A 17,145-nucleotide genomic window follows, 5' to 3' on the forward strand; every position below is an offset into this window, starting at 1 on the left:
CAGGAAACCAAGGATCCATTTCAATGGGAATAGGGGTGTTCTGTTGTACTCTTTTGAAATCTCAAATTTCTGCTAGTACAGTGGCATTGTAGTTGGGATCCTCAGTCAGTTGGGTCGTCATAGTTTCTATGGTATTCTTGAATTGGCGAGCTCCAACTAACAGGTCGACTAGGTGGTTCAGGGGGTTCATCTACAAGGAAAGGTTTTAACCTCAATTAGAATTTTTTTGAGACAAAGATTTATTAACACTAAAGAACGCTTTCGAGTTTCTAAGTTCCACATTCTATCCTTGATTTAAGTCATCATCCAATTGTTCGGGAATTCCCAGCTCGGTGGTACTGCCAATTTTCACACCTTGCTTCAATCCGAAGATTGTTCTGTCAGAATTCCACCCAATTTGGGACGGTAAACTTAAACTCAAATCACGTTGTATGCAACAGTCAACTATCTTATGGTTCTACCCATTTTACCCATGGCCGAGGTTTTGAACCTAAACCTCTGATACCAAGTTGCAACGCCCCAAATTTTGGGAACGTTAAATAGACATTTTCATTGAATATCTAAATAGAGTCTGGCTCAATATTACATCATAATTCTCACAAGAGTACTTTTATTCAAACAAAGTAGGGGAAACTAGGGTTCCTATCTACTGCTCCGCTTGCTCCTCCAACCTAGCCAGCTCCTCAGCTCCGAAAGTCTCCAAGATGTAGAGTTCTCCTTGTTCATCTACAAAGTCTGACACATTATACCAGCATCACCACCAGTATAATATGTCAGGGTCACCAAAGGTAACACCGTGAGCTGCGAAAGCTCAACAGAACAATCCCATGCCTGCTAACCCATAACTTACACATAATAGGGCATAGAATCAGTGAGATCCACATAGTACATGAGCATTTAACAAAACAATTAACAATGACACATCCATATTCACTATTCAACTAATGTTGGTGTCCGTGATTTCTGAGTTCCTCCTACGCGATATCTCGTAAACCGTGTCTCCATTTTCCACTTTTCATTTTTCAGATCAACATTTTTAAAATCGTTTTAACACACCCAACCTCGGTTCTGCCGTTCCGGTCTCCCGAGTATCCTCACAATGGTTCCGCTGCACCGGGTTTCCATTGGCACACAAAACTTGCATTGGCTCCTCTCCGCAGATAACCAAGCCACATTACCAATGAAGCTACCACGTCCGGCCCCATTGACAATCTTCACAATGGGCTACCATGTCCGGCCACATTGCGGTTTTCACAAACATTAAATTACCTCCAATGAGACTACCACATCCGGTCCCATGGCAACACACACCACACAATGGGCTACCAAGTCCGGCCACATTGCGGTTTTCAAAATCCTTACACACAATGGGCTACCACGTTCGGCCACATTGCAGTATCAAAACATGTCTTTTCAATAACCACACCCTAGGTGTCATGTTTCTAACTTCCTCGATTTTCGTGTCTCGTTTTCATGCATAGACTTCGCGGTAGGACTTTTCACAAAAGTACTTATAAATCATTCATTGTAATCTTGAAACTAAACTAGCAAGATCATCCAACTCCATATTACTTATCATGCTCAAATCTTAACTTAAAGCATAACTCCACATGTACAGACGCATTTGGAGTGAAAATCACTTATGCTTTTCAACAAGACAAGTAATGCTCATAACCATCCTAAGATTAAACTACGAATACTTCTACCAAACGATAAAGTCTTATCTTTCGAAAATCGTTCTTTTTTTCCTTTGTGGGAAGTTCAAAACAACATATGTTTATTAGAGTAAAATTTGATTATTCCAACATGCTCATACTTCCATTAGCGAAAATAAGTTTGTTAATTATCATGCATTCCAAACCTTATAGGTGATAGATAACCTTATATACTTAAAGAAAATGGTTAGGGACATTCTACGTATACTTAGAGATAGTGAGGATGAAAAAAAAATCTACTTATACTTCCAACATACAGTTCTACGTTATACATAGAGTTAGTGGACAAGGGACTCTACCTTTCTTCTTGGCTGTTTGTCGATTTTGAGAATAAGTCGTCGGTTTTGCGGATCGGCGACGTAACAGCTCCAAAGTGTTTCGAAAGGAAGAGAGATGGATTTTCTCTTCCTAGAAACAACTTTGCTAACTAAACTAGGCTACTTTAAAGATCTAGGCGTGGTTTTTGGAGGTGGTTTGGTGGTAGCTCTCAAGAACTTCAAGAAACTTAAAGAAACTTGAACTTTGGAACTAAGAAAGTTTAGAAATTCTAGAGAGAAGTGAGAGCAAAGAGTGAAGGTGTGAGAATGACTTGAAGTGAGCTTGCTATTTATAGGCCAAGGGCTCTCCCTCTCCCTCTCTCACCCGAATTCTCTCTCTCTCTCTCTCTCTCTCTCTCTCTCTCTCTCTCTCTCTCTCTCTCTCTCCCCTATCTTTGATTTTTTCTTCTTTTGTCATGTCAAAGCATGGCTTGGTGGGTAGTTTGAAGGGTAGTGTACAAGTAACCATCAATGGAAGACTAGATTTTGTACTTTGGGTAGATTTTAGGAAGATTTGATGGAGAAGGAAAAGATAGTTCAAAGATTGGGTTGGTAAGTGTGTGTGTGTGTGTATATATGTATAAGTACACTTTAAGTACTATGTGATTTAGACTAGGAAGGAGTAAGGCTTTCAAGTGTCAATCTAAAGAAGATATGGTCAAGATTCTTAGAAATAAAATAAGCTAAGAAGTACTCATATCTATATATAACCATATATGTGTACCTAAAAATCTTAGTACAATATCTTTGGGGGTCAATGGCAAGTCTAGGTTTTCTATTATCCATAGGGTAAAAATTCCCCTAGTATTTATTATCCAATGGGCAAAGGTTAGGAGTATGGTCTAGGATTCCTAGAAATATAATAATGGCTATGAGGTACATATTCCTATATATAAATATATAGGTGTACTTAGCAAATCTAGGAAAAATATCTTTATAAGGTACATGTACCTATATATAAGGTTATTTGTGTACCTAGGAAATCTAGTAAAATACCTTATAAGGTGCATATATCTAGATATATACGTACTTAGAAAATCTAGGGAATTGACTTACTTTTATTACTCAAGGGATAAAAATTTTCCTAGCAATTATTGACCCAAGGGTAAAGAAAGAGAAGAAATAAATAATAAAAAAAATAAAATTAAAGTACACTTGGAAGATATAATGATTTTCTAGTCTAGGGTTAGAAAGGTTCACAATGCTCAAAGATGGTCAAAAAGGTCCATCTAAGATTAGGAGAATGTAACTAGGTTAATGGTAACTAGGTTTCTCTAACCAATTGGTTGGAAGCTAATTCTACTTGCCAAGTAGGATTTCTAGCAAAGAAATATAATTTAAAGATTGTATTTTACTCATTAGGAAAATATATAAGTGATTCTATAAGTATACTTGTCTTTAGAAAATGACTAGATTGTTTGGTGCGAAAAGATATAATTTTATAAGTCTCAAATCTAATTATGACGGATTATTAGAAATTAAAAAGGAATTTCAAAAGCAATCCAAGTAATTAAAATAAAATTTAAATATTTAACGAAATTTTCATTTACCTAAAACCAGGGTCATTACAGGGTGCCACATCAGCACCACGTGGAGGACATGTGGCCATTACGTCCCACAACGGTGATTTTTCAAAAAAATAAAATAAAATAGTCTTTAGCAATAGTTATAAGCGTTGCTAAAGAAACCGTTACTAAAAAAAATCTGTACCAATGCTCGTCAAAACCGTTGCTATACCTCTACAATGACAGATATATTGTGACGGTTTGGCCGACGGTTGGTGAACCGTTGGCATAGCCTTTAGCGATACTTTTTGTGTTCTTTAGTGACGCTTTTGACCGTTGCTAGATCCCGATTTTCTTGTATAGATTAGAGCACTTAATTTTTTCAGACTCTTTATATATTAAAAAATATGGTTAAAATTTGACGTAGACATTACAATAAAAAGTGCAATAAAATGTCATATAAGGTGCGACACTATTCGATTGAAGGTGCAACACTATTCCACAAAATATCTTGTGTTATATATATTTTTACAATTATCTTCAACGCTAAAATGTATTGGACCTTGGTGAATCGTGTATTTTAATAATTGAGGCCATTAATTTGGTTGTTATTGTTGATTTAAGTATTCTCGTAAATATTGGGCTCCATCGGGTTTATGAAGTTTTTCATTGGTATCGAAATTTATTCTAACAATGAGAACTTACGTTCGATCAAGTATGTAATGATATGAGATTTACTTCATTCTTGGCAGGAATGATCTCATCCCTCTCACATAAAAGATAGACGGTTTCGATTTTTACAAAAATAGCTTAGGCAGCCCTCGAGTGGTGCATTATAGGACTTTAATGCCTTTGAAAGTAGCAAATGTGTTCCGATCATGTGGTTGCCGACATTCGATTATCACCGATTTTGGGGAAAAAATGATAGAATTGAGAAGATGTTAAATCTTGATCTGTTTACATCGAGCATTTGCAAAAATGAGTCGGGAGCTACCTTTAAAATATATACCTTGAACTTACTTGATTCTAAATCAAGGTCTTCTACTATAGTATAATGTATGGTAGCCACATAATCGCAACAAAATGAACGGTATACAATCACGACGATTGATATCGTTCATTTTGTTGTGCTTGGTGTTTTAATCATTTTCGTAAATTTTTTGGCCTATCGAGTTTTGAAAGCCCCTTCATTAGGATGTAGTTTCATTATTGAAGGCCCTTACAGCTTTTTTAGATTCTATAGTATGTATTTTTTATCGGAATCGTTCATTAAGAGTAAGATTTCACATTACAATGGCACCCAACTTTGCTTCTTGAATCAAACAGAGTTGCTCCTTCTATCACATTATATTGCACTTTATATGAAGCAAATTGCTTCTTGTATTACATGGCATTGTGATGTCTAACTCGAACTTTACATATTGAAAAATGAAAATATTGCTCCGTGTGGTTACCCTTATTGCACACTTACTCAATAATATTGCACTTTTCATGGAACTAATTTGCATTCGATTGAGGACAAGGGGAGTGCAATACAGTACAAGTTTTATGAAATATATTATGTGGTGTGATTTATGAGTTTTTTGGCCTTTTATACAAGTCGTTTGTAGTCCAGTACAATCCAAAATATCAATGTAGGTTTCACTACACAAAAGAAATTGTAAAACATATCATATGGCCTTATTTATGAGTTTTTGTGGCTTTGTATATAACACATTTCTAGTTCACAACAAGCCAAACTATCATATGAGTTTTCTGTGTTTACCTTTTATGAGTATTAGTAGTTCACTATAAAACCTTTTTTTGGTACACTAATCCCCAAATGCTCTATTAGTTTTTATGGTTAGGTGTATGAATTTTTATGGCTAGATAAATGAATTATATAGTTCACTAAGAGTCCAAAATAGATTGCACCTATTTTTTGTGAAAAAATGGCTATATAAATTTTGTGGTGAACAAAATACTTGCACATTTTATGAATGTTAGTAGCTATATTTATGACTTATTGTGGTTATATTTACGTTTTGTAATGGTCAGAAAATCCATATGAGTATATATGGACCCAATTATGATTTTTTATGATTATGGATACGGATATACAAATAGTTCATATGACAAATTATTTATGAGATCAAGTGTAAGTTTACTAATATTGGCTCTAAATATGAGAATTATGGTGTAAACTATAGATTTGTAAACTCATATTCTACAGTTTATGAATTCTCTTTTACTTTTGTGGCTAATTATATGAGGTTTTTGTGGTTTTATATTATTTTAATAGGGTAACCTGTTAAGCGACCGGTTGAACCTGTCATGCCCTCAATTTTAAACTTAAATAATAATACCATTTTAAATATAAATCCTCACAATAGTACATACGATACCCCAAATAACAATACAGTTTATGAATCTCACAAATCTATCAACTGATACAGTATTCCAAAATAGAGAAAATAGTACAATGCAATTTGATTTACGAAGAAAAACAAGTACTTCAGAAAATAACTTTAGCCTGTAATGTCTGCATGCACTTCACACCCTCCAAGATTGTGTCTCTGTAGTGTACCTGAAAATAATAGGTTGAGCTACACTAGCCCAGTAGAGAAATCTATATTCAAACTACGTGAAAATTCGATAAAGTATGCACAAAGAGTGAAAGAATTCGATAAGTGAACATGAGAAACATGAGTTTATCACAACGGAAGACAAACTACGGCCAAAGAGTTCCAATCATCTTATAAATATTCCTAACAGTATGCATGTCATGTAGGAGTATTAATAAACTCACATCAATAAAAAATAAAAAAATAAAAAACGTACTCACAATAGATTCACAACTATGTCGACACTTCTCATAATCTCAATCACTCTGCATTTCCACCTATTGCGTTGCAGTTTGCATTACCACCCCTTGCGTTGCAGTCAACACCACCCATTATCTGGGTCACAATATTACCAACCCTTGCGTTACATTTTGCATTACCACCCTTTGCATTGCATTCTGCATTACCACCCCTTGCGTTGCATCCATTTCCTCATTCCAATTCTCAATTATAGTCACTCGAATACCAACAATCACACAATCCCTTCCACAAAACACTTCTCATAAGCATGCCAATCAATCCGACTTATAGGTTAAACACACATCAACAATCACATTCCAACGCATTCCAACAATCAATCATAACAAACATCGACTGATAAGAGAATACGCGCCTTTTTCTCTTAGTATATCACAATATCGTACCAACCTCATAGTGACTCTACAACAAACTACCCGCTAATATTAATATTTAGACCTCATGGAACGAGCGCCAAAAGAGTTTGAAGAAATCTGAATGATCAAAGAATCAATGGAACTTGAGTAATCAAACTTAGGAATTGAATGGTTTAACGATGGTTATAATGGATTAGAAGTGGTCGAAAGTAAAAAACAGACGAACGAGAACAAACGGACCCAAACTGTTCCATCGAGCAGTCAGTGTTCGACAATTCGTGAAAAATTCCATATTCAATATTCAATATTTTTCAATGATTACAACGCCAAAAGATCACCAACTTACCAATCTTTAAAACCCATAAGGACCCATAACCAATAGCGCCATTTAAGCATAACAAACGATGAAAAACACCGCCCTATACGCTGCCCAGATTTCCAGATTTCAGTTCAATCTTCTAAAAATCACAATAAATCAAGTTCTTAATATTTTTGAGTGATTTCAGTCCCAATAGTTGCGTGATTGAATGAAGCTTAAAAGTCACGAAGGAACCCTTGTCAAATCTGCACTCCAAGGGTGGTTAAACAGGGGTTTACCGAGGCTACATGAATCTGTCATGCAGCAGGACAGATTGACATACCTCCACTCAAATGATCATAACTTTTTGTGTACTAAGAGTTTTAAGACGATTTCAGTGGAAAATAAAATCTGACTTCAAGACCTTCGAACCGATATAAAGTTTGCATAAAACAGATATCAGACGATAAAGTTATGGCTGTTTGAAGTGGGCCGAAACCCAGAAAATGAGACAGATTGCAGACCAGTATTCTAAAAATCGCCATAAATTCAATTCTCAACGGTTTCGGGTGATTCTTGAGACCCTATTCTACAGATTTTTGAGATTGAAAGAAACAGTCTCAAACAACGAAACAAGGCACAATCTAGGTATATAAACACCGTATAAATGCATAACAAGAGTAAGAAATCTCTACCTCAACGGTTTTGAGCAAAACCCGACAATTTGACCAAGTCAACCGTAGCTCCACGAGGTCCGATCATGATTTTTCTTGGATATTCGGAAAGCTCGTACTCCGAATAGCAACTTTAATTCTCGGGCCTTGTCCGGAACCACACCCTAGGTGGATGAAATCGAAGAGAGAAGAGAGGAGAGAAAGTTTCGGAGGAGAGGAGAGAGAGACAGAGAGCCGAAGAGTGAGGGAGAGAAATGGGAGAATTATTCTCTTTGGGAAAAGATAAAGGTAGAGGAGGAATCCCCTGCTTCTCGCACCACACACTCGCACATGCACATCTCACATAATCATCCTTATATCCTTTTATGAATACGCTACACCGTAAATCCTCACCATCTATCTCGACAAGTCATATGATTGCAAAAGAAAAAGTACGGCCTAAAAAATATGGGTCTTTACAGAACCGGTCACTTTTTGCCTATGTGGCGCGATCTGGACCGTCGATTGGGTCAAAGGGTGTGTACCATGCACACTTTCATACCTTTAGCCACATAAACTAATAAGAAGAGCCACAAAATCTCATATTAAGGGCCACAAATTTAATATATAATGGTGTGTATCCAGATCTTGCATATTAGATTTGATTTGAAAACTTATTGTGTTTCAAAATATATTCCACTATGCTTTTACGAGGCGAGCCAATCTGATATAAACTTTTATTGTGTCAATCTTGAATAGCTATATTTTTTATACACCATAAGATGAACGAGTCCAATACTAGGTTGTTCAATATTAATTTTGAAAGCTCAAAGAGCTTCGAGACTTGTTCAAATTGGATTTGTTTATGAAACAAATTAATCTTGAACGAGATTTTAACAAGTAAACATGAGTTCGAACTCGAATAGCTTGCTTCGTTGTTCATCACAATGAACGTGTGTGAGTGTGAAAACGCCTTGCTAAAACATCTGAAACGATTAAATTTTGTTAGGGTAAGGATTTAGTGCAAGTATTGAGAGTGATAGCGAAGAGTCTTACCAATGGATTATGTGACGTAGAATCTGTTAATCGACCCTACTCGCGATCGATGTTGTCGTGTTATGAAAGTTCTAAACACGCCGCCATTTTTCTTTCAACACACTCACCTTAAGCTCAAGCTCTACTCCAGATAAGTATTAATTGGAACTAAAAGGTGCTCTAAATGTTCCTAGCTATTTCAAGCTTAAGTTCTCTTTCAAATCAAATAAGTGCTCATCTATCTATATATCTATATAATAAGGGAGGACTGCTTTTGAATCCAATACATAACCAATGGTTCGGATTTATCCCCTGCATAAATCTTCACCCTCCATTCTACAAAATGTCATTTTTGTAAATACTTCACTTTTTTGACCAAAAATAGAGCACCCTCTCTCACATCTGATTTTTTTTTTTTTTTGGGTGACGGGGGGGGGGGGGGGGGGGGGGGGGGGGGTTGGGGTTAGAATTTCACGTTTGATTTCAAATGAGATTGTGGGCTCCTCGACCAAATCGCTCGAGAGTCGCCACCCGGATTTTTGAGATGGATGATCCGAGAAACCAAGGGTTTGATGTGAAAAAGAAGGCTTTTGATCTAGCGAAAACGTTGAGATTTTGAGTTTGCGAGCCACGTTACGAGCAAGGAAGATTTTGTTGAAAAAGTACCCCGTTCGCCGGGTAAAAATCGGTCTCTACTTAACATTTTCAAAGGGGGAAACTTTAATATCATTTGAAAGATTAAACTCATAGAAAACAAATATGGGAAAGGGACATGGAATTGAATACATCACTTTGGTGTACTAGTGGTGCTCACCGTACAATAGATGATAAGTGAATGATGTGTAGGAATGAAATAAGAATATAACAACAATCTGCCCTAATTATATACAACACCGCACGGTGTACCAAGGTACCTCTCATAGTCTTTTAGTACATTGTGTTGTATACCTTTTTACTTGTAGCCCACTATTATTACCCAAAACATCACACGACATATCTGACTACATCGTACGATGTTCCTCAAAACATCGTACAACATAGCTTTTGGCTTATTTCATAACAGCTCTGTATTCTCAGGATAAAACAAACCATGGATTAAAAAGGCATTTATCCTTTTATTTCTATTGATTTTTCGTAAAACAATTCGTAAATCTTTTTGATTTGCTTGATCATTGAGAATGATCGTAAAAATCCCTTTTGAAGTATTTAGAAGACAAAAGACATGACTTTAAACAAAGCTCCATTTTGAAATACTCCTACACGATCTCTCAAAAATATTAGCAGGATTAGCAGTGGTTGAATATGATTAGGATGACTAAAATAAAGCAATAGAATGAGGCATGGAATAACACCGCACGTTGGATCTACTACATCATGCGGTGTTACTACAACACCGCACGGTGTGGTATTTCTAGTGCAATCAGTGGTTTTTGTTTTGTTTTGCTTTAGAAAATAGTTTTTAAATCAACACTTAACACCAAGAGGTTAAATGTGACTGCAAAAAGCTCCCCTCAGGGCTAAGACCGAGCTTAGCCCAAAGAACTTGCTTTTTACCTTTGGCTTCAAGCTTGAATGAGGATTGGTGAGTGTAGGTTGGAAGCTTTGGAGTGGTGGTGCTCCAAAGTCAGTAGTTTACTGAGCTTTGGAAGGAAAGAAGCATAGAATTTTTGTAAAGAGAGAAAGAATATTAGAGTAATTTTCTTAGGACTTGGAAGGGTGTCTTTCAACTAAAGAGGGGGCAGGGGGTATTTATGGGCAAGAGCCAAGGAGTATCAATACAAAGGGGGGAGGTGGTTTCTAGGCCGGCTAAAAGTTATATTCTCTGTCAAACCGTTTTTAGTTATGGATGAGTTTCTTGAAAAACTTAAGAAGAACTCAAGAACAAAGGAAGAGCACAAGCTTTCCTAGAGAGAGAAGTTGAAGGATGAAGGTGTGAGTTGAATGTTTGGACAAGGGTCCTATTTATAGGAAAAATGAAGCTCACTCTCCCTCTCCCTCTCTCTCTCTCTCTCTCTCTCTCTCTCTCTCTCTCTCTCTTGGATTTGCTCCATTGTATTGTCACATCTCACCTTTCAAGCATGCCATGACTTGTCATTTCCTAGGTTATCATGAAGGGTTTTTGGTCTTGTCTTGTCCTAGAAAGGTTTCTTGCAAGAAATAATAAAATGATTGGCTAGGGTAATCTTTAAAGAAGCCTAGAATGGTTTACTTGTCTTACACTCAAATGTGTAAGGCAATGATCACGCCTCCCTCTCCCCTCTTGGCCGAATCTCCCCCCTCTCCTTTCTCTTTTTTTTTTTTTTTTTGTTCTAGGTCTAAGTCTAGGTTGGCATGCATGAACACCTACCAAAGAAAAAAAATCAAGGAAAGTTAATCTAGATGAGTAATTAGGTTCAAGGCTATTAAACTTAGTCTTGCATGCATGGCAAGTCTAGGTCATGATGAAGGGTTCTAATGAGTTGTTTTGTCAAATCTATATGTACTCATTGAACTATGGCAAGTCTCATCGCTATTACTCAAAGGATAACTATGTCCCTACGAACTATTACTCAATGGGTAAAGGGATAAAGATACACTTGGAAGATATAATGATGAGAAATAAAGTCTTGAAATGACTAGTCATGAAAGTGCAATGATTTCCTAGTATAGGCCATAGGGTTAAAAGGTTCAACTAGGATGTAGAAAGGTTCACAAGGTTCAATAGTGGGTAAAATCTTCACCTAGGAATTTGGAGGGTTCATATAGGGTTAGGAAAATGTAACTAGGTTGAAATGGTAATTAGGTTTCTCTAACTAATCGGTTGGAAGCTAATTCTACTTGTCAAGTAGGATTTCTAGCCAAGAAATATAATTTAAAGATTTTATTTTAACTTACTAGGAAAATATACAAGTGCTTCTATAAGTATACTTGTCTTTATGAAAAGGACTAAATTATCCGGTGTGAAAAGATATAATTTTTTAATTCTCAAATCTAGTTATGACGGATTATTAGAAATTAAAAAGGAATCTTAAAAGCAAATTCCAAGTAATTAAAATAAAATTCAAATATTTAACGAAATTTTTATTTACCAAAAATCATGGTCGTTACAAACTATCCCCTTAAAATAATTTCGTCCTCGAAATTAGGTACACGCTTGGATTCGAATAGGTGAGGGTAATACGTCTCATGCGGTCGAAGTTGTCGAGATCCGTAGGCTACAACTTTTCCATTCTGCATCAGCACGCATCCCAAGCCGTCTCTTGACGCATTGCAGTAGACCGTATAATCAACACCCCGCTCGGGAATGATAAGTATCGGTGCACTGGTCAGTCTCTTTTTCAATTCCCTAAAGGATTTCTCACAGACTTTATTCCAATCCAGTTTCACTCCTTTCTGAGTCAGTCCGGTCATTGGTTTGGCTAGGGATGAGAAATTTGTATGAATCTACGGTAATATCCAGTCAATCCTTGAAAACTCCTTATTTCAAGTACTGAGGTCGGCTGTTTCCAATTCAGCACTGCTTTGACCTTACTTTCGTCCACCGCGATTCCATCCTTGGATACTATGTGCCCCAATAACTTAACCACTTCTAGCCAAAACTCGCATTTACTTGCCTTGGCATAAAGTTGGCTATCTTGGAGTACTTGTAGTACTATCCAAAGGCGTTCTTCGTGCTCTTCCTTATTAGCGGAGTATATCAAGATGTAATCAATGAACACCACTATAAATTTGTCTAAGTAGGGCTAAAAGATCTTGTTCATGAGACACATGAATACTGCCAGAGCGTTTAGTCAGCCCGAATGGTATCACTACAAACTTGTAGTGTCTGTATCTAGTACGAAAGGCTAACTTGGCGATATCATCATCTCGGATCCTTAACTGATGATACCATATTGTTAATCGAATTAAGCCTCATCACTTGCTTAACAAGACGGGGTTGAAGTTGCTTTAGCCATCGAACATTTTGCTTCATTGTAGGCCTTTGATAGAGTTTCCACCTTAAACGCCAATGTCAAATGCGAAACTTCTTCCAAATCATCATGCGGACTTGTATCCCACAAACGTTTCCTTAGCTGATGATAGCCTGATCGAGAATCGATCTTAGAGTAGCAAGTTGCTCCTTTAAATAGATCATCGATCCTTGGCAATAGGTACCGTGACTTGATTTAGCCTCCTGTAGTCAATGCATAGTCGAAGCGTCCCTTCTTTCTTCTTCACGAACAGTGTAGGCGCTCCCCATGGTGACGTACCTGGCATGATAAACCCTTTGTCCAATAACTCTTGCAATTGGGTCTTGAGCTCCTTTAACTCAGCTAGGGCCATTTGATACAGCGCCATAGAGATTGGTGTCATTCCCGGTTGGAGTTCTATAGAGAAGTCTATCTCTCTTTGAGGTGGTAAGCCAGGAAGTTTTTCAAGGAAAACATCGGCGTACTTGCAAATGATGTGTGGTAATCCCACTTCTCTTCTATCGGCTTCTCCCAATTGGAGGCTAGCTAGCCATCCAAATAGTTGGTTCTGCCACCTTGGCCTACTCGTCGTTCACTACAAGAAAAATTGCATTGGGTGACGAATGAAAATCGTCACAAACTATATAGGTGATGAAAAAAAATTTGTCGACTAAAGGTTGTCGAGGATTCCTACCTGGTGACGAAATCTATTTTTCGTCACCTATAGTGCCTTTCCGTGACGAAAAATTTCGTCACGGAAAAATGACTTGGTGACGAAATTTTCTTCGTCACCTATTGTCCTTTTTTGAGGACAAAAAATTTCGTCACAAATTATTCCCTTTGGCTCATCAAAGGTGACCCATCGATGACGAAATTTTTCGTCACAAAAGACATTCTTATATGTGAAAAAAATCTCACTTTCTTGCTCCTACTGGGTTTCGAAACCAAATCTCTTAAGTTTTGCACGCAAGCTTTAACTAACTACACCACACATAATTTTCAGCATATGTTTGAAATATCTAATATATAATACATACATTTAACATTAAAATATATTTTGAACAACATTTTGAACCATTAAATATTAAAATTAGCAATTTTGATAAATATTAAAGTCGTAACTCTTTATGTTATTGTTCAAACCCAATTTAAATTATCTCAATCGGAGTTCTGAGCAAAGAGTTATGCCCGAAATATATTTGGTGACAAAGCGTAATTCATAAATTTCGTCATCAAAGGATAAATTTTTCGTCACTGAAAATGTAAAAAGAAGACGAAAATATTTTTCGTCGCCAAATTGGTTCATTTGGCAACAAAATCTTTTTTTCGTCACCAAATAGTTATCTTTGGCGACAAAAAATAATTTTGTTTCCTTTTTTACTCTTTTAGAGACGAAAATTTTATTTCGTCGCCAAATAGGTGCCTTTGGTGACAAAAATATCTTTTTCGTCGCTAAATAGTTATAATTGGTGACGAAATAATTTCATCGCGGAAGTTATCAAAACAGTGACGAATTTATTTTTTCGTCGCCAAATATACTCATTTAGCGATGAAATTAAATTTTGTCGCCACTTTTTCGTCACTAAACATACTTTTTCTTGTAGTGGTTTGTCTATCCCCCTAAAAATCATAAACGAGTCCCTTCAGGCATATGAGCCGTCACCATCCTCTGATGGCAGCCTATGACCGCTCGATGTGCTGATAGCTAGCCCATCCCTGGGATTATGTCGAAATTTGCCATGTCGCTCACTCTAAGGTCGTAGGTTATGTGTAGGTTGGCTACTTCCAGCTCTCACCTTCTACACACTAGACTAACGGCTATACTCCCCCCAACGGTAATGTTACTTTCATACTCGTGCCTAGGGGTTCTATTTCTAGTGCTAGTTCAGTTATGCAGGCAGTAGATACAAATGAGTGAGATGCTCTAGAGTCAAATGAAGCTTGTACGTAGGTACCGTATAGTAGCGTACCTGGATCATAGAGGCGTGGGAAAGTACTTGTAGAGAAATAGAGTTTCAAGCTCGGGAAAAGTCATGGTGGCTATGGTATGAGTTGCCTCCATCAGATCCCACCAATAGCGGGCTTCTCCCTTCAATTGGTAGGTGGCCAATGCCACACGGTCTCCGTCCAGGTTAATTCCTAAGGTTCTTAGAATCACCTTAACTTCCTTTAGCCATGTCTCAGCCACGATGGGGTTGGTATCTCCGTGAAAGGTCGGGGGTCGGCGTTTGCAGAATTTGTTCATCGCTCGGGCTCGGGTCATTGGTCCGTCGTCGTGGTTTTGGTTTTGGCGGTTGGCGTTCAAAGTGGCTATGAACGCTTGCATGATTTGGGTCAGGTATGGGTTTGCGTTAGAGGATTCTCCGTTTTCATATCCTAATCCACGGCGCGTGTTCACCATCTAGAGTGGAAATCAAAAAGACGTTCTAGTCTATTTAAAGAAACTTTTTTTGCAAATGGTGTTTCTTTCTAAAAGGTCGAAAGTAATTTATCAAGTAGTATGCAACAATACTCTTTAATAAAACAAGTCGTTTCATAGAAAAGCAAAAAGGTACAATAGAAGCATAGAGTTCTACTACAATGGCAAGTAAGGACACAATACGAGGTTTTTCCTAATATAAACTGCGATGATAAGATCCTACATACTCCTACTACATAGTTTTATAGGTTACAGACTTTATTCTACACTATTTCTACTCCACTCTAGGGTAGAACAATTTCTATAATCTCTCCCAACCATTTCAAGTAGTTTGAGCTAACAGGTTGGCTAGGTGGTTTATCTATAAGGACAGAGTTTAACCTCAATTAGTAGCATTTAAAGACAAGGATCATAGACTTCTAAAGAAAACCTTTGAGTTTCTAAGTTCCACATTCGATCCTTGATTTAAGTCATCATCCAATTATTCGGGAATTCCCATCTCGGTGGTACTGCCAATTTCCACACCTTACTTCAATCTGGAGATTGTTCTGTCAGAATTCCACCCAATTTGGAATGGTAAACTTAAACTCATTTCACGTTTGTGCAACGGTCGAGCTATCTTATGGTCTACACATTCTACCCATGGCCGAGGTTTTGAATCTAGAGCTCTGATACCATGTTATAACGCCCCGAATTTTGGAAACGTTAAATAGACATTTCTATTGAGAATCTAAATCGAGTCTGGCTCATTATTACAGCATAATTCTCCCAAAAGTACATTTATTCAACAAAAGGAGGGAAACTAGAGTTCTAACTACTGCTCTTCCTGCTCTTTCATCCTAGTCAGCTCCTCAGCTCCGAAAGCCTCCAAGATGTACAGCTCACCCGGTTCATCTACAAAGTCTGACACATTATACCAGCATTGCCACTAGTATAATATGCCAGGGTCACCAAAGGTAACACCATGAGCTACAAGAGCTCAACAGGATAATTCTATATCCACTAACCCTTAACTTACAATCAATAGATCATAAAATTAATGATTTCCACATAGTACATGCATATTTAACAAAACAGTTAACAATGACACATCCACATTCACTATTCTAACATTGGTGTCCATGATTTTCTGAGTTTCTCGTACGCGACTTATCGTAGACAACATCACCATTTATCATATACCAAATCAACATTTCCAAAATTGTTTTTCTACACACCCATCCTCGGTTCCGCCGCTCCGGGTTCCCATTGGCACACAAAACATGGAATTTGGTATTGGCTCCTCTCCACGGATAACCAATCCACAATTCAAAACCCTCGATTCCGCCGCTTTGGGTTCCCGAGTATCCCACAATGGTTCCGCTGGTCCGGGTTCCCATTTGGGTTTTCGAAAATCATTAAAACAATTGCGTTGGCTTCTCTCCGCAGATAACCAAACCACAATTCATCCCTCGGTTCTGCCGCTCCGGGTTCCCGAGTATCCCACAATGGTTCCGCCACTCCGGGTTCCCATTGGGTTTTCGAAAAACACACACACACCACACAATGGGCAAGTCCGGCCACATTGCGGTTTCAAAACCACACCCTAGGTGTCATGTTTCTACTTTCTCAATTTCTGTGTCTCGTTACATGCATAGACTCCATGGCAGGACTTTTCACGTAAGTACACGTAAATCATTCATTGTAATCTTGAAACTAAACTAGCAAGATCATCCAACTCTATATTGATTTATCATGCTTATACTATCACATAATCATGCTCAAACATTTAACACACATTATAAAGCATAGTGTCACATGGACGGACACCTTTGGAGTGGAAAACCACTTATGCTTTATCATTCATCAAACAAGTAATCTAAGTAATCACGTATATATGCTCATAACCCTCCTAAGATCAAAATACGAATACTTTCGATCAGATTTATATTTCAAAAATCCATTCTTTCTTCCTTTTAGGGAAGTTCAAAACAACATATGTCTTTCCGGAAAATAAAGTCGATATATTCAACATGGTCATATTTTCTTTTCAAGACTTTAGTAAAACACTTTTCAAA

At 37.4% G+C, this 17,145-nt stretch overlaps 1 long non-coding RNA gene across 1 annotated transcript; it reads right to left on the minus strand.

The window, feature by feature from the left end:
* Positions 1-5,860: 5,860 nt before the first annotated feature.
* On the minus strand, positions 5,861-8,150 carry LOC131326243 (uncharacterized). The gene is made up of 2 exons (XR_009199947.1): positions 7,748-8,150; positions 5,861-6,103 (listed from the first exon to the last, which is right to left on the minus strand). It is a non-coding gene; the product is annotated as an uncharacterized LOC131326243 (long non-coding RNA).
* Positions 8,151-17,145: the final 8,995 nt, after the last annotated feature.

The sequence above is a fragment of the Rhododendron vialii genome, chromosome 5a, assembly GCF_030253575.1.
Source record: "Rhododendron vialii isolate Sample 1 chromosome 5a, ASM3025357v1".
NCBI classification, from domain to species: Eukaryota; Viridiplantae; Streptophyta; class Magnoliopsida; order Ericales; family Ericaceae; genus Rhododendron; species Rhododendron vialii.